The sequence below is a fragment of the Mesocricetus auratus genome, unplaced genomic scaffold, assembly GCF_017639785.1.
Source record: "Mesocricetus auratus isolate SY011 unplaced genomic scaffold, BCM_Maur_2.0 Super-Scaffold_100008, whole genome shotgun sequence".
In the NCBI taxonomy this organism is placed as follows: Eukaryota; Metazoa; Chordata; class Mammalia; order Rodentia; family Cricetidae; genus Mesocricetus; species Mesocricetus auratus.
This window is the reverse complement of record NW_024429192.1, coordinates 83,433,368-83,441,677: the sequence shown is the minus strand read 5'-3', so window position 1 is coordinate 83,441,677 and position 8,310 is coordinate 83,433,368.

The following is an 8,310-nucleotide window of genomic DNA, read 5'->3' as shown; positions in this document are numbered from 1 at the left end:
CATGGTTCCTGCCCTGACTTCCCTTAGTGATGGACTGTGGCCTGGAAGTCAGATGAAGCCCTCCCTCTCCAAGTTGCTTCTGGGTAGCATGTTTTATCACAGCAACAGTGAAACACAGCCAGTGTCACACCTTTCCAAAGAGCTGATGAGGAAAGTCGAGCTGAACTTGAGATGATGTTGGAGGTTCCTGTAAGCTAGTTTCTGTTCTTTTTGACTCCAGATTGCTGTAGCTAAACAAGTCTCTCTTTTCCAACCTGACAGCTCCATCTGTCATTGTACTAGAGCAGTTTACTTCCAAGAATGTCCTGGAGTCCACAGAGGGCACTTTAAGCCTATAGGAGCCACTTACAATTTCTGTAAGCAGCTCCCATAGGCAGGAGATGGGGAAACATAGGCAACTGGCAGGGTGTACAGTCCCACTGAAAATGTCCATGCTGACATCCAATTAGATTAGCACTTCTAAGAATGTCTCTGCAGATATAGTGCATGAGGGGGAAAAAGGAGTTATATTGGGGGCTGGAGATGTGGTTCAGATGTGGAGCTTGGCAGTCACTGGAAGGCCATTCCATCTTCAGCACTGCTTTAACTAGACAGTGGTGCTGCACAGCTGGAATCCCAGTACCCAGGAGGGAGAGACAGTGGGATCCATCCGAAGTTCAAGGTTATCCTTTATGTGATTTTTACAGCCAGCATAGGTGGGAAATCCTACAAAAAAAAAAAAAAACCAAACAAACAAAAACAACTTTCAGACTCTGGGATCTCCTGGCCTAGGGACTTCAGGCAGGTAGACATGTCCCAGCTGACCAAACAGCCATGAGTCTGCTAAGATTGCTGGACCACTCCTAATCCCCACTCAGGGCAGAGATGAGCTCTGGCCCCTGCCTTGGGGCCCACTTCTGCTTGGTCACTCCGGGATCTTCTGGCCTGGGGACTGCAAGCAGGTCAACACGCCCTTGGCTCACTAGGCAACTGTGAGTCTCCCACCAGGAGAGGAAGTGCATCAGACCCACCTGCACCTACCTTGACACCCATCAGAGTATCAAACCTGCTTGCACACATGGAAAGAGAACCTTGGACCCTTACCCATCAGGAGAGGAAGAGGCCCATTGGAAGAAGGGATGGGAAGATGACAATGTAAGAATACATTCAACAACAGAAAACGAATATGACCCACCAGAGTCTAGGCACTATACAACAGGAAGACCTGAACATCCCAACACAGAAGAAGCAGAACAGAACAACCTTAAAAACAACTTCATGAAAATGATAGAGACCCTAAAAGAGGAAATGAGAAAATTCTTTAAAGAAATGAAAGAAAAGATTAAAAATTGCAAGAAACAGTTCAAACAGTGCAAGGCTTGGAAGCTGAAATAGAGACAATAAAAAAAAGTCTGAAGGAATTCTGGAATAAGAAAAGGTGGGTAAACCATCAGGAACTACAGATGCAAGCATAACCAACAGAATACAAGACTTGGAAGAGGGAATCTCGGGTGTTGAAGATACATTAAGAGAAATAGATTCATCAACCAAAGAAAATCTTAAGTCCAATAAATCCCAAACAAAATATCTAGAAAATATGGGACACTGTGAAAAGGCCAAACCTAAGAATAATAGGTATAGAAGAAGGTGAAGAAACCCAACTCAAAGGGGCAGAAAATATATTCAACAAAGTCATAGAAGAAAACTTTCCCAACCTAAAGAAAGACATGCCAATGAAAGTACAAGATGCTTATAGAACACCTAATAGAGTGGACCACAAAAAAAGTCCCCTCAGCAATACTATTTAAAACACCAATCATACAGAATAAAGAAAGATTATTAAGACCAGCAAAGGAAAAAGGCCAAGTGACATAAAGGCAAAACTATCAGAATCACAACTGACTTCTCCATGGAAACTCTGAAAGCCAGAAGGTCCTGGATAGATATTCTACCAACACTAAGAGACCACAGATGTCAAACCAGACTACTATACCCAGCAAAGCTTTTAATCACAATAGATAGAGAAAACAAGATATTCCACAACAAAACCAGATTTAAACAATACATATCCGCTAAACCAACCATACAGAAAATACTGGAAGGAAAACTCCAACCTAAGGAAGTTAACTACACTCACAAAAACATAAGCAATATAATCCTACTTTCCAAAAGACAAAAGAAAAACCGGGGTAAATCTACAAACTAACAAAACCAACAACAAATAAAAAATAAACAAGAATTAACACTCAGTGATCCTTAATTTCCCTCAATATTAACGCTCTTAATTTGCCTATGAGAAGACACGGGCTCACAAAATGGATAGGAAGACAGAATCCAACCTGCTGCTGCATTACAAGAAACACACCTCAACTTGAGAGACAAACATTACCTCAGAGTAAAGTGTTGGGATAAGTTTTTCCAATCAGATGGACAAAACAAGCAAGCTGGTGTAGCTATCTTAGTATCTAACAAATACGACTTCAAATGAAAATCAATCAAAAGACATGAAGAATGTCATATCATATTCATGACAGGAAAAATCCATCAGAAAAAGTTTCAATTCTGAACATCTATGTCCCAAATACAAAGGCACCCACGTTCGTAAAGGAAACATTACCAAAACTCAAATCACACATAAGACTTCTCACAGTTATAGTGGGAAATTTCAACACCCCACTCTCACCAATAGGCAGGACCACAAGACAGAAACTTAACAAAGGAACTAACAGAAGTTATGACCCAATTGCGTTTAACAGACATCTATATAACATTCCATCCAGACACAAAAGAATATACCTTCTTCTAACTGCCACATGGGACCTTCTCTAAAATAGACCACATACTTAGCAACATAGCAAACCTCAACAGGTACAAAAAACAAAATAGAATAACCCCCTGTATCTTATCAGACCACCCTGCTTTAAACTTAGAATTCAACAACAACACAAATAGCAGAAACCCTACAAACTCATGGAAATCAGAAAATGCACAATTGCATCATTTTTGGGTCAAGGAAGAGATAAAGAAATTAAAGACTTACTAGAATTTGATGAAAATGAAGACACAACATAACCAAACTTATGGGACACTTTGAAAGCAACAGTAAGAGGAAAGTTCATAGCACTAACTGCCCACATGAAGAAACTGCAGAATAGTTATACAAGAGAATTAACAGCACAACTGAAAGCTCTAGAACACAAAGAAGCAAACACACCCAAGAGGAGTAGACACCAGGAAATAATCAAATTGAGGGCTGAAATCAATAAAGCAGAAACTAGGAAAACAATACAAATAATCAATGGAACAAAGGGTTGGTTCTTTGAGAAAATCAAGAAGATAGCCAAACCTTTATCCAAACTCACCAAATGGCAGAATGTGAACATGCAAATTAACAAAATCAGAAATGAAAAGGGGGGCATAACAACGAACACTGAAGAAATCCAGAGAATCATCAGGTCATACTTTGAAAACCTGTACTCCACAAAATTCGAAAATTTAAAGGAAATGGACAATTTCCTGGATAGGTATCACTTGCCAAAATTAAATCAAGAACACACAAGCAATTTAAATAGACCTATAACACCTATGAAAATAGAAGCAGTTATCAAAAGTCTCTTAACCAAAAAAAGCCCAGCTGCAGATGATCTCAGTGCAGAATTCTACCAGAAATTCAAAGAACAGCTTATACCAATTCTCCTCAAAGTATTCCATGCAATAGAAGCAGAAGGGTCTTTGCCAAACTCTTTCTACGAGGCTTTAATAACCTTTATCCCCAAGCCACACAAAGACACAACTAAGAAAGAGAACTTCAGACCAATTTCCCTCATGAACATTGATGCAAAAATACTCAATAAAATACTGGCAAATCGGATCCAAGAACACATCAAAAAACTCATCCATCATGATCAAATAGGCTTCATTCCAGGGATGAAGGAATGGTTCAACATACGAAAATCTATCAATATAATCCACCATATAAACAAACTGAAAAACAAAAATCACATGACCACCACCCGCCCATCACCCATCCCCCTCCATCTTCGGGGCCGCTCCCGGCTTCCAGAAGAGCCGCCCACACAGGAAAGAGATCAGCCCCTCCAAGACCCCAACCCAGCGAGCCCAGCTTCAGGTGAGATTGGGTCCCCGGCTGGTACCACCCGCCCATCACCCATCCCCCTCCATCTTCGGGGGCCGCTCCCGGCTTCCAGAAGAGCCGCCCACACAGGAAAGAGATCAGCCCCTCCAAGACCCCAACCCAGCGAGCCCAGCTTCAGGTGAGATTGGGTCTCTGGCTGGGACCACCCGCCCATCACCCATCCCCCTCCATCTTCGGGGCCGCTCCCGGCTTCCAGAAGAGCCGCCCACACAGGAAAGAGATCAGCCCCTCCAAGACCCCAACCCCAGGGAGCCCAGCTTCAGGTGAGATTGGGTCCCCGGCTGGTACCACCCACCCATCACCCATCCCCCTCCATCTTCGGGGCCGCTCCCGGCTTCCAGAAGAGCCGCCCACTAGGAAAGAGATCAGCCCCTCCAAGACCCCAACCCAGCGAGCCCAGCTTCAGGTGAGATTGGGTCTCTGGCTGGGACCACCCGCCCATCACCCATCCCCTCCATCTTCGGGGCCGCTCCCGGCTTCCAGAAGGGCCGCCCACACAGGAAAGAGATCAGCCCCTCCAAGACCCCAACCCCAGGGAGCCCAGCTTCAGGTGAGATTGGGTCCCCGGCTGGGACCACCCGCCCATCACCCAACCCCCCATCTTCGGGGCCGCTCCCGGCTTCCAGAAGAGCCGCCCACACAGGAAAGAGATCAGCCCCTCCAAGACCCCAACCCAGCGAGCCCAGCTTCAGGTGAGATTGGGTCCCCGGCTGGGACCACCCGCCCATCACCCATCCCCCTCCATCTTCGGGGCCGCTCCCGGCTTCCAGAAGAGCCGCCCACACAGGAAAGAGATCAGCCCCTCCAAGACCCCAACCCAGCGAGCCCAGCTTCAGGTGAGATTGGGTCTCTGGCTGGGACCACCCGCCCATCACCCATCCCCCTCCATCTTCGGGGCCGCTCCCGGCTTCCAGAAGAACCGCCCACACAGGCCCCTCCAAGACCCCAACCCAGCGAGCCCAGCTTCAGGTGAGATTGGGTCCCCGGCTGGGACCACCCGCCCATCACCCATCCCCCTCCATCTTCGGGCCGCTCCCGGCTTCCAGAAGAGCCGCCCACACAGGAAAGAGATCAGCCCCTCCAAGACCCCAACCCAGCGAGGCCAGCTTCAGGAAAGAGATCAGCCCCTCCAAGACCCCAACCCCAGCGAGGCCAGCTTCAGCTTCAGCTGCAGTAAGGAAGGAGACCAGTGGAAACAGAAAGCCCCCACCAGCACCCACTGGAAGAAGAGATGGGAAGAAGACAGAATAAGAAATCACTCAGCAATAGAAACACCAACACGACCCCACCAGAATCCAGGGATCCAACACCAGCAAGACCTGAAAAGCACTACATAGATGAAGAAGAGGAGACAGACCTTAAAAATTATTTCATGAAGATGATGGAGAGCCTCAGAGAAGAAACGAGGAAATCCCTTAAAGAAATAGAAGAAAAAACAAACAAAAAAATCCATGAAATGGGGGAAAAATTCAAGAAATAAACAAATCTCTCAAAGAATCTAAAGAGCACCAAGAAAAAACAACCAAGAAAACTAAGGAAACAGCTCAAACAGTTGAAGGATTGAAAGCTGAAATAGAAACGATAAAGAAAACACAGAATGAAGGGATGCTGGAAATAGAAAAGCTCGGTAAACGGTCTGGAATTACAGATGCAAGCATCACCAATAGAATACAAGAGATAGAAGAGAGAATCTCAGGTGTTGAAGACTCATTAGAGGACATAGCATCGTCAACCAAAGAAAATCTCAAAACCAACAAATCCTTAACACAAAATATTCAGGAAATATGGGACACCGTGAAGAAGCCAAACCTGAGAATAATAGGTATAGAAGAAGGTGAAGAACTTCAACTTAAAGGTACAGAAAACATATTCAACAAAATCATAGAAGAAAACTTCCCTAACCTAAAGAAAGATATGCCTATGAAAGTACAAGAATCTTACAGAACACCAAATAGGCTTGACCAGAAAAAGAAGTCACCTCGCCATATAATAATCAAAACATCAAACCTACAGAGCAAAGAGAAAATATTAAGAGCAGCTAAAGAAAAAGGCCAAGTAACATATAAAGGCAGACCTATCCGAATTACACCTGACTTCTCAATGGAAACGATGAAAGCCAGAAGATCCTGGTCAGATGTCCTACAAACGCTAAGGGAACAAGGATGCCAGCCCAGACTACTATATCCAGCAAAGCTCTCAATTACCATAGATGGAGAAAACAAAATATTCCATGACAAAGCCAGATTTAAACAATACGTATCCATGAATCCAGCTCTACAGAAAATGCTAGAAGGAAAACCTAGAGCCAAGGAAGATAACTACATTCACAAAGACACAGGCAATATAGAATCATACTTTACAAAACACTAAAAGAAAAAGGGAGGAGAAACTACACAAAATAACTTCACTAACAATAAATCAAGCGCAAACAAGGATTACCAATCAATGGTCATTAATATCCCTCAATGTCAACGGCCTCAACTTACCTATAAAAAGACACAGACTAGCAGAATGGATACGAAGACAGAACCCTTCCTTCTGCTGCATACAAGAAACACATCTCAACACCAAAGACAGACGTTATCTCAGAGTAAAGGGCTGGGAAAAGATCTTCCAATCAAACGGCCCCAAGAAACAAGCGGGCATAGCAATCCTAATATCTAACAAATTAGGCTTCAAATTAAAATCAATCAAAAGAGATGAAGAAGGGCACTTCATATTCATCAAAGGAAAAATACATCAAGACGAAGTCTCGATTTTAAATATCTACGCCCCAAATACAAAGGCACCTACATTCGTGAAAGAAACATTACTAAAGCTCAAAATGCACATAAAATCTCACACACTAATAGTAGGAGACTTCAACACTCCGCTCTCACCGCTAGATAGGACCTCCAGACAGAAACTTAACAAAGAAACAAAAAAATTAATAGAAGTTATGACCCAACTGGGTTTAACAGACATCTATAGAACATTCCACCCAAATACAAAGGGATATACCTTCTTCTCGGCACCACATGGAACCTTCTCTAAAATTGACCACATAATAGGAAACATAGCAAATCTCCACAGATACAAAAAAATTGGAATAACCCCCTGCATCTTATCAGACCACCATGCATTAACATTAGAATTCAACAATAACACAAATCGCAGAAACCCTACAAACTCATGGAGATTGAACAATGCACAATTGCACCATCGCTGGGTAAAGGAACAAATAAAAAAAGAAATTAAAGACTTCCTCGATTTCAATGAGAATGAAGACACAACATACACAAACTTATGGGACACTTTGAAAGCAGTGCTGAGAGGAAAGTTTATAGCACTAAGTGCCCACATGAAAAAACTGGAGAACAGTCATACTAGAGAATTAATAGCACAGCTGAATGTTCTAGAACAAAAAGAAGCAAACTCCCCAGGAGGAGCAGACGCCAGGAAATAATCAAATTGAGGGCTGAAATCAATCAAGTAGAAACCAGGAAAACATTGAGAAGAATCAATGAAACAAAGAGTTGGTTCTTTGAGAAAATCAACAAAATAGACAAACCTCTGTCCAAACTAACCAAAAGACAGAGAGAGAACATGCTAATTAACAAAATCAGGGATGAGAAAGGGGACATAACAACGGACTCTGAGGAAATCAAGAGAATCATCAGGGCATACTTTGAAAATCTGTACTCCACAAAATTTGAAAATTTAAAGGAAATGGACAATTTCCTGGATAGATATCACTTGCCAAAACTAAATCAAGAACAGATAAATAATCTAAACAGACCTATAACCCCTAATGAAATAGAAGCAGTCATCAAAAGTCTCCCAAACAAAAAAAGCCCAGGCCCAGATGGCTTCAGTGCAGAATTCTACCAGAAATTCAAAGAAGAGCTCATTCCAATACTCGTCAAAGTATTCCACACTATAGAAGCAGGAGGCTCACTGCCAAACTCTTTCTACGAGGCTACAATTACCTTGATACCCAAGCCACACAAAGACACAACTAAGAAAGAGAACTATAGACCAATTTCCCTCATGAACATTGATGCAAAAATACTCAATAAAATACTTGCAAACCGGATTCAAGAACACATCAGAAAAATCATCCACCATGATCAAGTAGGCTTCATCCCAGGAATGCAGGGATGGTTCAACATTAGAAAATCTATCAATGTAATCCA